Below are 22,500 nucleotides of genomic sequence, written 5' to 3' on the forward strand. Positions count from 1 at the left end.
AATCAGCTTGCTTGTTGCCAATCATTGCATTATTGTTCCATGTGTCCTATTAGTGAGTCTGCCCATCACTTATCATGTCGTATTGTTTGTCTCCTTGTTTCATTGCTAAAGTCTCTGTAAATAAACCCCTGTAAATTTGTAAAAGAATTCTGATTCCATGGCAACCTTTCTCATTCAATTGTAAATCCAGGAAAATCTAAGGTGGGCTTTCTTGGTTTCGTGGCAGCATCAATATAAACCTTGTTTCAATTTCTCCCCAACCAAGATGTCCCAGTTTATGACAATATATATATATATATATATATATATATATATATATATATATATATATATATATATATTATATATATATATATAAACCTCATAGGTCACAGATATTTTATGAATTGCAATACACAGTAGATGTTTGATTAATAATCAAGTGTGGCTAAAGGCATTGGGAAGAACCTTGGGAGGATGTTTAGCTGTTGTCTGGTGAGCATCCTGATTATGAAAACTGCATATGTGTCAGGTGCATCAGATATTCTTGAGACATAAGAACATCCCTGCCAGGCAACAAGACTTTGTGAGTCCGTTCGCCAGAAATGTCCAGGTTCCAGTTAATTCGTTCATGTGTGTGTTTTTTTTTGGCAGAATCCCTGGGTGTGAAGGGATTAGTTACCAAACAAATTGTCAATCGAAGATCAACACCGAATATTAGTAGAGGTCTTCGATGAAGACTCTGTGGTTCAAGACATGTCGATTAAGAGTGTGAACATTGCTGTTTGGAAGTTGGAAATATTTTAGATTTCCCAAACTGTAGACTGTTCCTTTCATTTAACATATATCTCCATGTGTCAAGCATTTCCTACACTGTGTGTATTTTATATGCAAAATGGGAGGAATTCCCACATCTTTATTTTTATGCATTTGTTTAACAAGGGTTTTATTTGACTTCTTCAGATGTTTCACTGAGGAAGAAGTTAAGATGTACTCATTGGGAATGTACTGGACTTTGACTTATTTTGACCTATTGTGGGGAAACTACGTAGAAAGAATTAGTTGAGTATGGTGGGCCTTAATATGTTTAATTGTTTGGTGAACATTAGTATTCCATTTTATTTCATATCTTAGTTTCTTGCAATCCACTTATGTTAGATTATTGTCAAATAAATTATTTTGGGTAACTCTTGTTTTGCTATAGACCAGAGAGAGAGAGAGAGAGAGAGAGAGAGAGAGAGAGAGAGAGAGAGAGAGAGAGAGAAAGTGTGTGTGTACATACTGTACAGATGTATGGTGCCAGTAGCCTTTTTGATGCGGTCACTATCAAGCTACCAACTTTGGGGACTTCTCGACTTTTTAGCAAAAGGTAAGCAATGAGATTCACTCTCGGTTGCATAACAGATTTTTGGTGGGCAGCGGGAACTACACTTGGGTATGTTATAGAGTTTTAGGTACGCTCCACAGAGATTTATTTTACAAGGAAATTGAGATTGTTAAGTATTAGGGTGTGCCCTTTGGTTGGTATACGTGCCTCTTTACTGACCGAGGGAGTTTTTTGCAGTCAGCCAAGTGCGCACTGTTCATCAGCTCATTGGCATTGGGAACCTGTGTCTGAGTGTTAGTGAGTGCGATTGAAATATCACGAATTGTGTTCATCTTTCAGGTTAACTACGTGTCTTGTTGCCATTGTAATGAGAATGGGTTATGTGAGCGTTACTGTGGTTTTTTCTTGTTAGTTACTTTTAATGGGGGCTAATTAAGGGAGAGTTCTGTTGCTTTGTGGTTTATCAGGTAGTCCTATGACATTTATGAGGCTTGTGAATACAGTTTTGCATGGCTTGTTGGGGAAATCCATTTTTGTATATATGGATGACATCTTAGTTGCCACTGATTCTGTATAAGAACATTTAGAAGTTCTTAGGGAAGTTTTTAGGAGGCTTAGGTTAGCAGGTTTGAATACAAAATTAGCTAAGTGTAATTTTCTGAAGAAGCAGATACTGTATTTGGGTCACGTCAATTCTAAAGAGGGGGTCTGAGTGAATGAGGATAAAGTTAGGGCAATTGTAGACTTTCCTGCTCCCAAGAATAAGACAGATTCGGTCTTTCTTGGGCATGGCTGGATTTTTTCATAGGTTTGTGAAGGATTTTTTTACTTTAGCGTCTCCTTTGACAGATGTCCTGAGGGATGATGTGCAGTTTATATGGGGTGATGGACAGCAGTCAGCCTTTCAGAATATTAAGGATGCTTTGGTTAATCCCTCAATGTTGAAGTTTCCTGATTTTCACCGTCCTTTCACTTTGGTGACAGATGCCAGTCACGATGGCATAAGGACCTGCCTTATGCCGAAGTTCGATGGAAGACTCCATCTGATTGCATTTTACAGTAGGAAGTTTTAGACACAGGGTAATAATGAACAGTTATGGTCGGTTGTGGACAAGGAGGCCTTTGAGCGTAGTGTCTAGTTTGGTTCATTTTCAGATGTTATTGATGGGCTATCAAGTAGAGGTTCTTACAGATCATAAGCCATTGTTGGATCTTTTCAATAAGCCGAATCTTTCCCCTAAAAGAGCTAGGTGGTATTTGACAATCAGGGACTTTGATGCCAAGCTTAGGTATATAGAGGGTAGACATAATGTTGTAGCTGACGCCCTAGTAGAAGTTTTTCTGATTCCTATATGTTATGTATCTGGAGACTGCATAGACTGTGATATTAGTTTAGTAGAATCTAAATAGGATGAAAATGAGATTTTGGCAGAAGCAAAAATGTTTCTTAGAGGGGAATTAGTTAGGAAGGGTTATAAGTTGCCTTTTGCGGGTCTTGAACTAGAGGGTAATTTGTTGGTTAGGAAGATTAGATACAGACTGAAAAACAGTGAGGAAATGGGTGATACAACACAAATAGTTGTCCCTACGAGTTTTGTACCTACGGTTCTGAATACTGTTCATTGTGGGTCTGGCAGTCCGCATTTGGGTATTGAGAAGACTTTTCAGAATATACGGGGACAATTCTTTTGGAAAAACATGCTCACATCAATGGAAGACTCTGTGAGAGGTTGTTCAGTTTGTAATACGTGTAAGCCACCAAGGGCCATCTCTTGTAAATTGGGTTCGTTTCCTATGCCCAGTAGACCATTTTCTAGGGTCCATATGGACATACTGTCCAATTTCTGTGAATATAGTTAGGGCCATAGGCACTTGTTGGTGGTTGTTGATGAATTAACTAAGTTTATAGAGATTTTTCCTTTAGAGCCTCGATGGCTTGGTTGGTAGAGTGGCAACCACAGACTTCATAGAAGCCTGTGGCGAGGGTTCAATCCCCGCAGCCGACCAGTCAGAGGCGGAAACTTTGCTATCCGTGTAGACATCCCGGGATTACGTATGTAATCAACGGATAGGTTTGCTGAAAGCAAATGGATGTTACAGACTAATACACACATAAACAAAGCCACTCCAACATCTTCTAAAAACATAACAGACACCTCACACGTCTCGAACTGTCGGACTACCCGTGCTGCTGGGAGAAAGGGAGCGGGGGTTTCGGTAATACATGTACACGTTCGGTACCGGGGTCCAAGCGATGTCAGGCAGAGCAGCCGGTCGAGGTTACGGCCTACCCCACCGCCAAATCAAAGTCCTTCAAAGAAGGCACCGTGCTTACCCCATATAAAAATGGGTATAAAAAAAAAAAAAAAGCACGTTAAAACGAAAACGAAGAAGATAGAGATTTGTCCTTTGAAGCATAAAACAGCGGAGGTGGCAGTCGCATTCTTTAACGGATATATTTGTTGTTATGGGGTTCCTGAGGTGCTGATAACAGATAATGAGAGAGAATTTGTGAACAATACATTAGAGTGTATTGGGGATGTAATGGGCATTTGCAAAGTCACTATTGTTCCCTAGAGCCCAGAAGCTAGTGGGCTATGCGAAAGGGCAAACAGGAAGGTAATTGAGGCTCTCAGAATTACTGTAGGGGGCAATGATGTAAATTGGGATTGATATATTCCACAGGCTCAGCACAGCATCAATTCTGTGGTTAGTGATACCATTGGAATCTCTCCCAATGAAGTTCTGTTTGGCTACCCAGTGCAGGGCGTGTTAGATTTATTACCTATTCCATCAGGTGATGATACAGTTAAACTGCTGATCTCTACTGCTAAAGAGAGATATGCATGCCTTGCTAAGAATCTACAGTTGAAAACTAAGGATATGGTTGACAGGAGCAATTCAAAGCCAGATAGAGTGAAGGTTGCTGTGGGGGATAGGGTTTTTGTGAAAATAAATGTTAGGAATCAGTTGAATTATAAACTAGGTCCTACATCTGAGGGCCCTTCACTTATTTATTAATTTGTTAGTTTATCTGTTTTTCTAATAACTGAATTTGTTAGTTTATTTGTTTTTCTAATAATTGACCTCCTCTTTCTGCATTTCCTTTTACCTTCTGTTACTTCTTTCGAATGAACACCATCATATTCTTTGGAAGCTTGAATTTCAAGTCAATGGCCTCTGTGGGCTTCTTCCATATGAATAGGTTTCATCTTCTGAATAATAATAATAATAATAATAATAATAATAATAATAATAATAATAATAATAATAATAATAATAATAATAATATTGGATTACAAGCCAATGGCCCTTTGGTGGGCTTGTTCGATATGAATAGGGTTAATCTTCTTAATAATAATAATAATAATAATAATAATAATAATAATAATAATAATAATAATAATAATAATAAAGAGCTGGCTTTTTTGTTTCTGTCCCCGAAACCTACAATATTTCAGCGAGGGAAATTCAAGAATTTTACGGAGCCACGTTTTACGTGATGCTACACTGCTAGGCTGTTCTTGCATGCTATAACTTAGATAGGGCACATGTATGCAAAGTTAGCGCTTGGCACTAAGAAGCAGTGGTTTATTTCATAACGCAAAACTTTCATCACAATAAAACAATTTTCCACAAGCATTGGCCTCGAAGGCAAAATTTTCTCAGTGCTAGAAGTTAGGTAACTTAAATTTATGCATGCTATTTATATTTTGCTTTCAAACGGAACGTTTATTGACGTATTACATTAGAATCATTAAGACTTAGATTTACCGCCTTGTACTTTTTAAACTAACTGCACTTACGTGCTACTCAATTCTTGTTTCCTTACACACCTATTTGTAATTATTGTAACTAAATTTTGCACCTACGTGCCCCTTTTACTTTGTGCGTTACTAACACAATACACCCTTGTGCTGTTGATTAATTTCACTCTGTTCTAATTGAACCACCTCTGCTCCTGTCACCACTATGTCCGTAGGCAAGTTAAGCAAATTCACACAAATTATACCTTTGCATTTGTAGGCTACAACCAGTGCATTGTGTTATAATCACATCCTTGCATTCGTAGGCTTTGACCCAAGCAGCGTGTTACAATACTCATACCTTTGCATTTGTAGGCTTTGGCCCGTGCATTGTTAATCCTCAAATTTTATTAGTGTCTTCCTTCCCACTTTATTATTTGGTCTGCATTACACTCCACCTAGTTCAGAATGCCATTCCCATCCCGGTGCAGTTGTTTGCACGGCTACTCATTTATGTACATGTGCCTATAATGCACAGCCTAAAGGCATTGCCTTTCAATACAGTGCCACTTCTGCACTGCTAGCTCATCCATGACAAGTAATCTAGAGTAGTTGCAAAATTCAACCTCTAGCAACTCAGCCAAAATGGCCACCTATGAGGAGGCAATCGCTATCTACACACAGATAGAACAGAGGACGGGCCATACTGGAGTGCCATTATGATTCTGTGTAAGAGAGAAGATGGAAGGTTGGCTTGCCAGGCGCCCCTGGTACCCATCTGAAGGGGAAGCCTTCCGCTAGGACCTCCAGTTGAGGGGCTCATCACCGTGGCATCTCCCAGAGGCTATGATAGAGGTCATAGGGTCCCTGCCTGCCCCTGACCCCCACAACACCATATCTCTCATACAGGAAGACCATCTTCACCCTACGAGAGCCATAACGTATGAAAAAGTAGATGGACGCAGAAAAAAATCCTGGCTGTCCTTTTGAGGGTGACCACACCCCAACGGTAGAATTAGTACCTTAGGGGTAGTGGATTTCCTTCCCAAAGACTACAAGCTACTCATAGGACAGGACCTCAAGTCTCGCCTCTTTCCTGACCCCGACCTGGGCCCTCCCCAAGATCCACTGCTGGATAACCTAGGCATGGACAGCTTGCTGTATGTGCCAGAACCTGAGAAAGTGACAAAGCCTGCACCTGTCCCAGAGCCGTCTAGAATAGATTTCAGTATCAGTACACTCTGGCTTCACAACAAGCCAGATAAAACAGATTTCAGCTGGACTGGTACGCTCAGGCCGGACAAAGAGCCAGTGCTAAAACCTGGGCCTACCACAGAGCCAGAGTCTGAATCCTCTCCAAATCTCCCTTCAGGAGATCCAATTTCCTCCCAGGCTCTGTCAGGAGCAGATGATTCTTCCCGGGCTGCTGTCGAGACATTGCCAGTGCCAACTGTATGCACTGATCAGGGCAGTACTCTGTCCGTCACGGATGTAGAGCAGTTCCCTACCTCAACTCCAGTGCCTAAGCCTGCCTAGTGCCAGTGCCACAGCACGCCATCGATCTCCCTTCAGGAGGTCTTATAACATGCAAGCTTCTCGCACCCATAACAAATTCTTCCTCTTCTTTCAAGTCCCCACAAGATGAGACTCTGGCGGACGTTGGACTAATGCCTAAGCTGATCGCAGAGATCCCAGAACTGTGACGGCAGGTGACTGAGATTGTTGGCATCACCCTTACTCCAGTTGTCGCAGCAGCCAAAGTGAATGGCACTAATTTAGACCCCATTGCTGGCACTAATGCTGTTGAGGTTGTTGCTGCAACTGAAGTGGATGGCACTACTTTAGACCCACTGTTGGCACTACCGCTGTTGAGGTTGTCGCAGCAGCCAAGGGAGTGGCTAGCATAGATCCTGTTCTGTCTGGTAACGTAGCCTCCAGTGCCACTCCCTGCTTAGACTTCAAAAGCACTCCTGAGCCTTCCCAGGAATCGCCCCCACCGGTTCCCTCCGAGATATCCAAGCTTAAGGGTGAATTAGAAGAGGCAGAGCAACCTTTAGATCCAGGAATTATTCCCACCGTTGATCCTGAGGAAAAAATAACAGTGATGAAGCACACTGCTCCCTTGAGGAAATGTTGTCGGCTCCACTCAGCAACAATTCCAGTGCTTCTCAGGAAAAGTAACAGAAGGCTATCCGCATCACGGGGCTAAGCCTCTAGTGCTACAGCTGGAAGGTCAAGCGCCTAAAACATGAATAATGACAGAGCATGGGCTCTCCCGGCTCTGGTACCTTGGCACAGTGCCATGTATATATTACACACAGCCTTAGGAACCTGTTTCTTGTACTGATAGCCTTACCAGAGCCACTGGGTTCTCATGGCACTCGTATCATATAGCTGTAACATTGCCTCATTTTTATACAGCATCCAGCCCTTCTTTGGCTGAGTGGGTTGAGCTTCAGACTGTCATTCGATGGGCCGGAGTTCAATTCCCGCGGCCGGCTGATGAAGAGTTAGAGGAATTTGTTTCTGGTGATAGAAATTCATTTCTCGCTATACTGTGGTTCGGATTCCACAATAAGCTGTAGGTCCCGTTGCTAAGTAACCAATTGGTTCTTAGCCACGTAAAATAAGTCTAATCCTTCGGGCCAGCCCTAGGAGAGCTGTTAATCAGCTCAGTGGTCTGGTAAAACTAAGGTATACTTACTTATACAGCATCCAAGCCCCTAATCCAGGAAGGGTGTCTAGATTGCCTCCTAACCTATATATAGGCTAACCAGACTTGTATCTCTGAAACATGTACTCTTCATGCCTTACCTTCGTGAGTTGTTAAGTCTGTTCTCTAGCCCACAGCAGAGGACACATCCTAGTTATATATGTATTTTGTTGCATTCCAGCATGCCTATGTTGAAGTATTTTATTTGCTTACTTGTGAAATATTCAATTGAGATACCCAGTTGTATCTTATTTAACCTTATTTTTATTATTATTATTATTACTAAAATTTGGGATGCAGCTCAACTTTCCCACTTGTATTTAATATGTTCCCTTATCATAGGGATATATCATTCACCTGAACTAGTTTATCACTTTGATAGTGCTGCGTTAGCTAAGTTCTGTGGGGCATTCCTTTAGTAACAGATTTTTTCAATTTAGTCAACCCCACAGAGTACATTCACAAAAGTAAGCTCATTATTCTTAGCATTAAGTATAGGTATTTTTAAGTAAATTTTGTACTACCTATTATGTATTTTATGCTGCATTTCCTTAGTAGCCTAGTGTTTAACGTATACTGCTGCGCTAGCTTGAGTCTGTGTGGAATTCAGTTAGTTCAACTTTGTGACCTTAATGTCAAGTTACCTTAATATTCAGTTTAACCTTTACCCCAAAGACGGTAGTTCATTTAAATACGCGAAAGCACGTTCTTAGCATTAGTAGTGCCATGTTATTCTATGTACGACAGGGTATGCTTAGATGGCCAGCCAGCCAAAACCACCCTTTAATTTAGAGTACAGTAATTTACATACACTCAGGTTAATCCTGTTCTTGCAGACCTTTCGTCCTCTTGAGGATGAAATGTCTAGTAATATGGGGGGCTATTTTATGTGCAGGGTTAACCCTCACTCATAAAATGGCTGCCCCCATGCAAACAAAGTACAAATGGCTCCCCATATAGTATACTCCTCTCATTTTGTCTTTCCTGTATCATTCCCCCTCTGCCGCCAAATATCTCGTGTTTCCAGGTTGCCACGAGACAGCCACTACAAAGGTTGCAAGTCACCCCCTCATGCAGCAGCCATATTGGACCCAGAGGCATCACCTGGGTGCGCTTGAGTTCTTTCTCAATTGTGTTTTGGCTCCGATAGCAAGCAGACATCTATTGTTCTTGCTCGCCCATTCCACAGGTCTGCTAACCTGCCCCATGTGTGACAGGCCTTAGTTCAGGATACCCATATACTGGATCGTTCCTGTGGAATCCTACGGTAAGCCTCAGAACTCAAGTATTTTTGTGGCCTGTTTTTCCTCCTACTGAGTTAGTTTTTGACTTTTAACGAACCCTCCAAGCAAGTCCCGTGCTCCACCACGTGTATTTCTCTCTCTCCATTCATTTCAGTAAACCCTCCTTTGGTTCCCTAGTCTAGCCTTTTCTCAGCCATGACCACCCATTGTTTGCAAGCTAGGTAATTCCAATTTGTGAGCAGTGTGATATAAGTGAGTTTCAATTAGCTGTGCCATTCGTGGGCATGTTGTTGTTAGTGAATCCTTATTATTTCGATTGCATGGTATTAGGGCTTCAATTCTCGCTAATCCTATAGTTAATTCGACACCTCTCTCTTTCAGAGGGATGCCTTTATCCTGAGTAACCGAGGACACACTCAGCTCACCCCTTCATTCGTCACCTGGACTCATCCACATGCGAACAGACCACGGTCGAACAGACTAAGGAATTTCATCTCTGCAACACCGTTAATTAAGTGTCGTTATGATTTCTTATTATTCACGTGTGCAGTAACTTGATATAAAGAGAACCTAATAATAATAATAATAATAATAATAATAATAATAATAATAATAATAATAATAATAATAATAATTGATTTCCAGTCAATAGCCCCTTTGGTGGGCTTGTTCCAAATGAATGGGGTTCATCTTTGAAGAATATAATAATAATAATAATAATAATAATAATAATAATAATAATAATAATAATAATAATAACTGAATTTCAAGTCAATGGCCCATGCGGAGGGCTCGCTCCAAATGAATGGGGTTCATCTTCTGAATAATAATAATAATAATAATAATAATAATAATAATAATAATAATAATAATAATAATAATAATAATAAGTATAATAATAATCTGTTGCCTATTAATGCGTACGTTATATAAACGATGGTCGACATTAATACTTAACTATGACGAGAGAAAGGAAGCATAACTTATAAATTGTATTAATCATCAGTCGCAGTAAGATAAAGACAAAATTCGGAGCGAAGCTGAAAATCATGTCAGCGTAAAATGATTATCAAAAATCACGGTCATTCATTTTTTTTCCCATTCATGTATTCTGACGTAAGAAGCGTGATTTAGCAATAACACCAGGGAATATCCGTGCGTGCTCAAAGCGTGCTTGAGAAACTCCTTGAATAGTTCAAGGTTGTTCCATTAAAAAGCAATTTCAAAGTTATTCTTTCGAATGATAAAAAAATTTTCTAATTTGAATAACGAGACGTTACGTTAGACAAGTCTCAGTTCAGATGAAGCATTTATTTAAAGCACTGACCAATGATTCTACTTGGCACACCAGAACAGCTCGTAATATGAAAGCATGTTTGCGAGAAGAATCATGGTGTCTGGACGGCACTATCAGAAGCTGTTCACCAGAAAATTGGAACCTTGGGCGATGTGAAGTTGCTACCTAATCAAACGGTTTTCCGTCCAAAAAGCTGATACAGGCAAGCCCAATCAGTCGTCAGGTTACATTTGGAATTCCTACGAATGCGTTTCACTTGAAAAAATATAATTACTTGTATGGAATATATATTATATATATATATATATATATATATATATATATATATATATATATATATATATATATATATATATATATATATATATATATATATATATATATATATATAAAATATATATATATATATATATATATATATATATATATATATATATATATAAACTTTATCACATACACAATTGTTCTGTGCATTAGTAGAATTACTAAAAGGACCTCATTCAAACTGGATGGTATCTAATGGAGTTTTTATTCAAAAAAGTTACAAGCTTTCTTGGACTTACAGTCCACATTATCATATCTGTATATATATATATATATATATATATATATATATATATATATATATATATATATATATATATATATATATATATATATATATATATATATATATTGTTAAAGATTTCCATTCCTCCAGTCAGACAGCTAGAATTAATTTATTCAGGGAATAATTTCACCTTTCATATGACTGTTGGGCCAAGAAAAAATGGTGGGCGAGGAGACCAAGCGTATTTTGAACTAAGAAAGGACAGTTAGTGCCTGTTTGAACTCATGTAGGGGAAGCCCCACCTCAGCTGACCTAGGGTAAACAATAGCCAAACCCCCTCATCCCCATCACGCAATGTAGGGAATGGGAGGCGAATCCAGGCTGTGAGATACATAAGAACTTAACCTCTAAGTACTTAATCTTAAGACCCACTTTTCTCCACTCCTTTGCTGGCTGTATGACTCTTTGTATGTCGACCTAGGGCTAGACTTCGACGCAAACCCTCTGGAAGGCGCACACTGGGGTTCCTGAGAAGCAAGCACTCCGCGCAGGCCCCGCACTCGAGACACAAGTACACATTTTCCTTCCTTTATGCTGGTGAAAACTAACCACGGTGACTGGCCAAGCCTCACATGTTCAGCGCAACCGCAATTAGTCAATAAGCCAGCACTTTTTCTCTCCGTGAAATTCCCTGTTTTTTTCTTTTCTCCAAACCTCAATTCTCTTCCTCCTAAAAAGCAGCCCCTTTGTTAAGTCACCCTACTTTGAGCAGCCCGGGGATTGCCCCAAGACTTGCTTTGAAATCAACCTACTATAATTCAGTGATAAGTATTCAAATATTCCCTCCATACTGTAAATTAAGGGCAAATTAATTTAAGTAACTCAAGTGATCAATTCCTCCCAAGTGCGTAGATTCATTGTGCTTTGTTTAGTAACAAGGGAGGTTTCCTTTGCCCACCACACCCCCTGCTTGTACTAACGCCAGAATTCTCTTCCAGGAGCCACCGTACCCTGCCCAGTTCGCAAATCTATGCCGTTACTGACTGCCATCCAAATTTCGCAACCATTCCTGGTCACAGCCTGATCGCAAGAATCCGTTGCCCACACAGAAATAATCTTGATTAACTATGTCCATTATCCTGGATTTTACCCCTTCCAATGTATTACTGCCTGTGAGCTGATGCATTTTAGCATAACAGAGTTACTTGTTTTAATGGGGATTGTTGTATCTGTGGCCCCTCATATTTACATTGTGTGTCTGTAAATTACTGCATTATTGATCTATCATATGTGATTTATGTGTCTGTAAATCGTTACATTTTTGGTCTCACATATTTGCCCCATTCTCTGTAAATAAACCCCTTTTGATTGTAAAAGAATTCTACAGTAATTCCAAATCAGCGACCTTCATTATTTAAGTAAATCAAGGAAGATTCTAAGGTAAGTTCCAGTAGTTTTCCTTTTGTTCATAATCGTGGACCCCCCTTGGTACCGAAGGCAGTCTATAATAATAAATTGTCCCAATAGCTGTCCACACACCAGGACCCAGTTTATGACACATATATATATATATATTATATATATATATATAATATATATATATATATATATATATATATATATATATATATTATATACTGTATATATATATATATATATATATATATACTATATATATATATATATATATATATATATATATATATATATATATATATATATATATATATATATATATATATATATACATATAATACATACACATATACACATATATATATATATATATATATATATATATATATATATATATATATATATATATATATATATATATATATATATATATAATCATAAACCAGTTTTAAGGCGTGGAGTGTGTGTGTGTGGAGTCATACCTGTCTCTCTTTGACAGACACAGAAACACACGACGTACTACCCTGTAATGTAGATTACTGGCAGAGTTCCGTCATGTAAGGGAGAGAATCGAGGAGGGAACTCACTCTCTCTCACTCTCTCAGAATACATTTTTGAGTCATACTTCTGGCGCCTAGAACTACGCTCTCCCTCTCTCTCCCTACTAGAGAGAGAGAGAGAGAGAGAGAGAGAGAGAGAGAGAGAGAGAGAGAGAGAGAGAGAGAGTAACTAATGCTGGACTACTCGTATGGGTCACGTACCACTTCCGCTTCACAACATTACCTCCACCTTCTGCTACTACACCCATCTACTACCTTTCAGCACTACAGCTATACGGCTGGCTGGCGCTCTCTCTCTCTCTCTCTCTCTCTCTCTCTCTCTCTCTCTCTCTCTCTCTCTCTCTCTCTCTCTCTCTCTCTGAAAGACGTCGGCCTAATATCCATTACAAAAACAATGCTAGTGGATTCATACGTATTTAAGCTAAGGAAAAGTCCACAAAAAAAAAAGTGTTCGTTATTGGCACGAGAGAGAGAGAGAGAGAGAGAGAGAGAGAGAGAGAGAGAGAGAGAGAGAGAGAGAGAGAGAGAGAGAATGGTCACCTACGGTAAACTTAGGCGGTTATTTCTAGACAAACCAAAGCAAAATCAAAACAAAAGTTACAATGCATGGCAACAGAATAAAAACCAATCCTTCTCGTAAAAAATCATGTTATGAGCAAACCGCTTCACAAAAATATCAAAGGAGAAATAAACGACCGCAACCAAGGCATGAAGAGATAAAGTGGAATTATACTGACATTATGAAAATGCAAAAGGGAAAGATAAAAAGCCCAAAAATAAAAACTCCTTTTCATGGACGTGAGTTCATCCAAGTCCCAAGGCAAAAACGTTTCAATAAATGAACTCACGATTGAACCTGTGGAATAAAACGAAATATAAAATTTAGGCCAAAGGCCAAACGCTGGGACCTATGAGGTCAATCAGTGCTGAAAGGGAAATTAAGAGTAAAGGAGGTTTTAAAAGTGTAACAGGAGGAAGAACTCGCAGTTGCACTATGAAATGACTGTTAGGAGAGGGCTGAGGAAAGTAAGAGAAGAAAGAGAATATGAACGTAGGTACAGTCAAAAGAATGAAAGGGGTTGCGGCTAGGGGCCGAAGGGACCCTGCAAAGAACTTTAAAAGACATGCATACAGTGCACCATGCGAGGTGCACGGACGGCACTAACCCCCTATGAGGGAGTGGACCACTGGACCGGACTACTTTAAGACTGTAACCAATTGGTCCTCAAATTGAAGAACCTCGAAGAGGTACCTCGAGCAAACGATAATGACCTCTACGGCCCTCCATCGCAAGGTCTGTTGCTACAAGCACTTGAAAGAGAGAGAGAGAGAGAGAGAGAGAGAGAGAGAGAGAGAGAGAGAGAGAGAGAGAGAGAGAGAGAGAGAGAGAGCTTCACCAGGAGCGTGACTAAGGACCCAACACACAGATTTTCATCGAGGGTAGGAAAAGCGCAGAGCGCGCATGCGTGCGTATATGCGTCAGAGGCGTAAGATTGCCGTCATGGGACAGGAAGGTTAAATAGGACAGTCTACTCCAGGGAAAATCCCTTAACAATATCACTCAATGTACTTTTTTTTTTATCTTTTAAAATTTTTGACATTTTAATTAAGTAAATAAATTAAAGGATGAGAGGGGGAGAGACTCACTGCTTTAAGTGCCCTGCACTTGGACTCTCTACCTGCGCCTGTATTTCTTAAACGGTAGAAAATTTAGCCTACAAGAAAAAATCTTAAAGTAACCTGTAGAATAATTTACAGATTAAATGTAGCATGGCAGCCGTCCTCATATGAGAGAGAGAGAGAGAGAGAGAGAGAGAGAGAGAGAGAGAGAGAGAGAGAGAGAGAGAGAGAGAGAGAGAGAGAGAGAGTTTCCAAAAGACAAGGTTGGCGCTTCTGATTAGGAATAGACGATGAATAAAAACACTTCCATTCCTTTTTCCCTATAAACATCCTATATCTAAAACCTGACACTATCGTCCAAGGAAGCAACAGTAACGCCAGTGTCCATTATTCAAGCACTCAATTCGATGCGTGATATCACTGTATTTCAACCCCCTAGACGTCCTTTATTCCTCACACCGTTGGACTGTGGAACAGTCTCCCTGAGGATGTCGTGCAACTGCAACCTCAAAAGTTCAAGCGAATATGCAAAGCATTACTACTCTAATACAATCCTCCTTGTATTTTAATATTTTACTTACATTTTTATCTATTTACTTATTAACTTGTTAATTTATTTTGTCTTTTTAAGAGGTGATAACTTCTCTCTAAATTTCCAATTACCTTCTTTTACTTTTTTCAACTGAACACCGTATTCTTTGGAAGCTTAAATTTCAAGTCAATGACCCCCGAGGTGGGCTTGTTCCATATGTATAGGGTTCATCTCCTGAATAATAATAATAATAATAATAATAATAATAATAATAATAATAATAATAATAATAATAATAATAATAATATCCTGTCGAAATCAATTAGCTGATAATTATAAATACTTACGACCGCAACATCTTTGGTTTCTGAAGGCACTGGTAGAAAAATCTCGCTCGGACACTTACCTGTAACAGAAAATAGAAAATATTCAAGTGTTGGCTCGTTATATTAAATCATTCCAATTATCACAAAATAATTAAAATTAAAATGGAATTTACAACATAATGATATAGTACTACTATGGGGTCACTACGTCAAATATGAAGTGTTTCAGAATGCCACTTCTCTAGTCATCATAAGGTGATGGTTACCCTTCAAACTGTAAAGGTGACCATCAAATACTGCCCGGCGATATCGCCTAACAAGCATCTGTGCTTAGCATGGAGCGCAGCTTGCAACCTCATCCAAAAACTACTTGCAGAAATTCTGCACCCCTCCCTTCCCCTACACTCCGAGGGAAAAGTTTTTATATATATATATATATATATATATATATATATATATATATATATATATATATATATATATATATATATATATATATATATATATATATATATATATATATATATGAAAAAATGACAAAATAATAATATTGAAGAATTGGATAATATTCACATAAATGAGAAGTATAAAAATGGTAAAGAAAATTCAAAATCTATTATAGAAATAATAAGATTGAGGGAAAAAAATACCAACAATAATAATACATAAGCACATATATATGTATGTATATATATGAGTATATATATACATATATATGTATATATATGTATAATATGAACATTGGTGGGCCCCCATGAAATTTTTCTGGATCCGCTAGTGAGGTTGGTCAAAGATATGTATGAATGAGCAAAAACGCAGGTTAGGCGCAGTGTTGGGTTAACTGAATGGATACCAGTAAGAGTTGGTTTACATCAGGGATCTGTCTATATCTTTTCGACCTGATAATGGATGTGCTATCTCAAGGAATAAGTATCAATCCCCCTGATGACATCGTGTTAAGCAGCACCCATAGAGGGGTAGTGGAGTCAAAACTAGAGCAATGGAGGAAGGTACTGGAAGACAGAGGTTAAAGATCAGTAGGAAGAAGACTGAATACCTTAGGTTTAATGAAGATCAAGACTCAGAGAGCAGATTCAATATAAAGGTTAAAGACAGTAGTGAGACCAGTTGGAGCAGAAACATGGCCGGTAAAGAGAATTCAAGAGAAGAAATTGGATGTGGTAGAGATGAAAATGCTCGGGTGGATGTGCGAAGTAACAAAAATGGACAGGATCGAAAATGAAAGAATAAGAGGAACTACTTAAGTAGTAGAATGTAGTTAGAGAAGACTTGAGAGACAAACAATTGTCAGAGGACGATGTGTTTGACCGAGCCAGGTGGAGCAAAGCTGTCAGAAACATCGACCCTACATAGAAGTGGGAAAAGATGCAGAAAAAGAAGGAGATTTTACATATATATATATATATATATATATATATATATATATATATATATATATATATATATATACAAATATTATATTATATATGTATATATATATTATATATATATACTGTACATATATATATATATATTATATATATATATATATATAAATATATTATATACATATGTATATATTATATATATACTGTATATATATATATATATATATATATATATATATATATATATATATATATATATATATATATATACATACATACACACATACACAATTTCCAAGAGCAGACGCCTTACCCTTTCGCGTTAATCTGCGGAGAGAGTTTTCTCTCTTTAACAGAGTTTGTCGGTCACGAGGCTCCTCTCTCCCAGGCCGTGTCATTTACCTCTGCACAGACAAAAGAGGTCACGGATGGAGATTAAAGGTCACCAGAAATATCGGTTGTCTCCTAAAGCTCGAGGCAGCTTTCCTCCACCAAGGTGGGATATTCGGATAAATTGAAATTCCACAATGCATATGTATGTATGTATGTATGTATGTATGTATGTATGTATGTATGTATGTATATATATATATATATATATATATATATATATATATATATATATATATATATATAGAGAGAGAGAGAGAGAGAGAGAGAGAGAGAGAGAGAGAGAGAGAGAGAGAGAGAGAGAGAGAGAGCACCTCACAACTGAGAGAGAGAGAGAGAGAATAGCCCAACTCACTTTCTCAGAGAGAGAGAGAGAGAGAGAGAGAGAGAGAGAGAGACTTTTCAAAACCAAAACTACAAAGCACAACATCTTTAACTAAACCCCCTGTTATCATCACCATCAGCATCCAACTGAACTGTATGAATAATACAGTGTACACCTGTCCCACGCACCTACGCTCTCTTCGAGCCCCCGCTGTACCAAACATCCGCACCCGAAACCACTTTTTAAGCCGCCTTTTAAGAACGGATCCCCTCCCCCCCTTTTGTAAGCGTGTCCTTGCAACTTGCAAAACCTTCTCACTCACTCACTCATTCACTCACTCCTCCTCTCCCTCGGGATAGACCCTTCTTCTAAAGGAACTTCTAAAAACTCCACCCATTTCATCCTTGCCCTAACCTCGTAGGTAGGACCTGTTCTTTCAAGGAGTTAAGAGAGAGAGAGAGAGAGAGAGAGAGAGAGAGAGAGAGAGAGAGAGAGAGAGAGAGAGAGAGAGAGAGAGAGAATAGCTCCACCTCACTTAACTGAGTGAGAGAGAATAACCCTATAAACAACTTAACTGACAGAGAGAGAGAGAGAGAGAGAGAGAGAGAGAGAGAGAGAGAGAGAGAGAGAGAGAGAATCATGACTTCCTCCACAGGCCCCATCACTCAGAGACTGCTTCATTTTGAGCAGCTGTCCTGTAAGCAATGAGTTATGCTCACATCAACATACAAGTTCTATACGGGTCTGGGGCGAAAATTCCTGAACTAGTAAACAGCTCTGAATTTCTCACCTACACATGCAATACAAGTACATTACGTTTATACCTACATAAATAACACTGTTCAACTTTAACCTCCGAAGTAATCATGAATGATACCTTTTATCTTAAAACTGTTCCCAATAAACGCACCCAATGATGCTGTGATTACGACTGAAACAGTAGAAGTCGGTGTCTAACTTACTGATCTACAGCCCGAGGCATCTGTAATTCAGCTATGTGACTTAACTGTGCAGGTGGACTGCTTTAATAATAATTCTTTAATAATAATAATAATATAATAATAAGGCCAATGATAATGCAATATCATTAGAGCTACGTGATTAAACTGTGTCGTTAAACTGCTTTAATAATAACAAAATTATTGAGAATTCACTCACATTGCTCCAAGAACAGACAACAATGTATACAACAATTCATTCACTTTCTATAGCATACACTTACACTGTCAATCAATCTACATACTCCATTCATGAGAATAAACAAAGATTCCTTGAAGATCTTGAATTTCATTCAACCCGTTTCCTCGCGCAAATCTGCTTAGAGGGGTGTTCATCCCCCGTCACTAACCTAAACACTAAGCTAAACCAAAATTGCAGAAGGACCCTAGCAGGAACCTTGCAGAACCCCGCTGAATGATCCGATGCAAAAACCAAAACCAGGACTCGACTTCCTAATTGACATCTCTTATCTCCAAGATACTTAATTTAGCGACTGGCCGACGCACGTTTAAGCCTCGCACTCCTCATCAATCAGGGCAAAAGCTTTGAGGAAGGGAAGGGGGAATCCCATTTCCCCCTCCCCTACCCCCTCCAAAGCAGCCCCTGGAAGAAACACTACTCCCCTATCTGGCGTGCTGGTCTCTCTCTCTCTCTTAACCACCTGCCACAACTTTCATCAAGTGCATCCCTTTCCCCCTCTCCTTCGATAAAGTTTAAAGCTGCTGCTTCTTCTCGAGCAGAACCAATGGCATGGAAGGACCCCTCTGGTCTAGTCTAGCCCAGTCTAGACGACCCTCCCAGAGAGATATTGACGCAGTAACACGACCCGGCAAAGAGGAGTTATGGTGGCCCCTAAGCGCTGCTTTGATTAACGGGCCAGAGACGTGGAAATTATTACAACCGACCGACTTATAAACTCCACTTAACTGGCTTGAAAAAGAAAACAAATAAGGGTAGACGTGACTACAAATAAATGAGATGCAAACGTTCGAACTCTGCACCATTTAAGAGAAAACGCTAAACGTTGGGGTATACGAACATTACATAAAACGGAACGTTTTTCTGAACACTGCATGACACTAAACATTGCTATGCTACGTTCGTGACAGTTTAAGAAAAGGGTCCTATCGAGATAAAATGTCACCTACACTTTCTTACATCTACAAAGGGCTGTACTGACTACGAGACATCTCCAAAGGACTGTACTAACTATAAGGCATCTCCAAATAACTGTGCTTGCTTACTGCGAGGCATCCCCACAAAAACCATATAGTCAAGATATGACCATTTACATTTATTATTATTATTATTATTATTTTTATTATCATTAATGCAGGACACAGTAACACGAGAATCCCAAAACAAATTTGTTTACCGTCGGTGGAAGATCGACTCTTACGGCAGGTGGGAGGGGGAACGGTAAGGGGTGGGTTTGAGCATATAAGGAGGGGGAGGGGAAGGGTGGAGGTCAAGTGGGTGTGCAAAACCAATTAAGAAGAAGAGGCAGAGCAGGAGGGACAACAGGATATCGAATAGTAGCAACGGCTCTTAAGACCGAGACAGCCACTTCTTCCCTCTACGACAGCTGGGTCTGACGAAGCCAAGGTCATCGTCTAGAAGAAGAAGAAGAAGAAGAAGAGGAGGAGGAGGAGGAGGAGGAGGAGGAGGAGGAGGAGGAGGAGGAGGAGGAGGAGGAGGAGGAGGAGGAGGACGAACGACAACAATGAATGAAACAGATGATTCGTCTGGCGAGGTTTTGTCGGCACCTTACTACTACTACTGCACTTACAAAGCCCATTGTCACTAGAGAGGCAACTGAAAGTCCCCGAGTCCTTGGCTTTACTATGATGATAATAATAATAATAATAATAATAATAATAATAATAATAATAATAATAATAATAATATCTCTACGATTCCTTTTTTTCATAAGGGAAACCGCACAGATTATCGAAATCTCTCTGCATAGTTTCATTTCTAAACATGTTTTTTCAGTTACGTAACTGTGGGTTTTTATCTCCATTTTCAGACTTGTGCCACTATGAGTGTTTTTAATAATAATAATAATAAAACTAATAATAATATCAGATATAGTAGTAACAGTCCTTCCTCATAGACATTAGGTCTACTGGACCAAACCACAAATTGGCTTAAGCATATTACAGAGAGAGAGAGAGAGAGAGAGAGAGAGAGAGAGAGAGAGAGAGAGAGAGAGAGAGAGAGAGAGAGCAAGCGGGGGTTACATTCCCAATTAATTAAAAATTCATGCATATTTTCTACCAAGTACTTAGAACTTATTTGTGTATTTATATATACAATTCACTGCAGCAGAACTTAGTGAGTACGTTCGGACTTCTGCCTGAATTGCAATTCTCTCTCTCTCTCTCTCTCTCTCTCTCTCTCTCTCTCTCTCTCTCTCTCTCTCTCTCTCTCTCTCTCGTATTTACAGTTCTCGGAATTTCAGAAACTGCATTCTTTGTTAGTGAACTTATATCCTTCAAACATTTGTATTATCTACATAATGATAAATGTTACCTTACTCTGACATAGTATATCCACATAAATACATACATACAGACATATATATATATATATATATATATATATATATATATATATATATATATATATATATATATATATATATATATATAATTAATTATTTTTAAAAACTCATCATTCATATTATATCCAGCACCTACACAGCACTCGATTTTCCCATTAAGCGGAACAATGCTTAAAAGGCATGGTATCGATTTATTGAGAGAGAGAGAGAGAGAGAGAGAGAGAGAGAGAGAGAGAGAGAGAGAGAGAGAGAGAGAGAGAGAGAGAGAGTGTTTCATACCAATTCATGACTGGGTTACAAGGGCTGAACTTTCCCCCTCCCATTATATGACAACAATCGTCTGCCCGCCCACCCTTTCCACCACACCCGTCCCCGAGTCCCCGGCCTTGGCTCCATTTTTTTTAAATGTCTTCTTTCCAAAATAATTCTTTCGTCTTGCAAATCTTCGTCACCTTAGGTGAAAATAAGTAATAACAATTTGTTACTTACAAACACTTACCGTGTAGGAAACAAAAGAAAATCTTGCATGAATAATGTGGTAAAAGATAATCAAATATAAACAAACAAAAGACGCATTCTAGAAAGAAAATGTCTTGGAACTCCATGAATGAAAGTAGTAGTCGCTGCTGCTGCTGCTGCTGCTGCTGCTGCTGCTGCTGCTGCTGCTACTACTAATAATAATAATAATCTTCCTCTAAAAAAGCCACAAAGGATTAAACTGATTAATGCTTATTATAGTAGCCTTTATCACAGCTCACCCCACATAAAAATCCAAACAGAACAGAAATGTTTCCGAGTGAAAAAAAAAAAAAAAAAACTCAAGTTAGGTTACCATTTCGATATCCTGGGATTCCCAACTGCCCCTCTCCCCCCATCCCTTCCCTGGCGCCCACAAAAAGAAGAAAAATTCGGGTCGGCCAACGAACGACGGTACAGGCCAGGCATCCCTTACCAAGCAACTGGGTAACCACATTCAGATAAAGAAACATTATTATAGTCAGTTATCGCCTTTATCCCAAACCCACGACATCCGGTCACTTGACTTACTGATAATGAGAGAGAGAGAGAGAGAGAGAGAGAGAGAGAGAGAGAGAGAGAGAGAGAGAGAGAGAGAGAGAGAAGAGAATTATAACTTACTTCTAGTACTAAAATCATGCCGTAATGTTCTGTGCATTTCATATCTTGTCTAAATCATTATTATTATTATTATTCCGAAGCTGAATCCTATCCATATGGAACAAGCCCACAAGGACCACAGACTCGAAATTCAAGCTTCCAAAGAATCTGGCGTTCTTTTGACAGAATTAACAGAGAGTAACAGGAAACAGAAATAGAAAAAGAAGAGATCAAATTATTAGCAAAGAAAAATAAACCAACAAATTCACAAATAGATAAAAATGTAAGTTACTTATTAAAATGACAAAATTCGGACGGTAATACATTGCATCTTCGCTTGAAATTTATAGAGGTTCCAGTTGCACAGCATCCACACTTAGGGAGGCGGTTCCACAGTCCAACGGTG

General features: G+C 38.9%; 1 protein-coding gene across 14 annotated transcripts in view; it reads right to left on the reverse strand.

Moving 5' to 3' along the window:
* gek (serine/threonine-protein kinase gek) overlaps window positions 1-22,500 on the reverse strand; it is a 439,738-nt gene that overhangs the window by 265,214 nt on the left and 152,024 nt on the right. The window lies entirely within an intron of this gene.

Source organism: Macrobrachium rosenbergii, chromosome 16 (genome assembly GCF_040412425.1).
Source record: "Macrobrachium rosenbergii isolate ZJJX-2024 chromosome 16, ASM4041242v1, whole genome shotgun sequence".
Classification (NCBI taxonomy): domain Eukaryota; kingdom Metazoa; phylum Arthropoda; class Malacostraca; order Decapoda; family Palaemonidae; genus Macrobrachium; species Macrobrachium rosenbergii.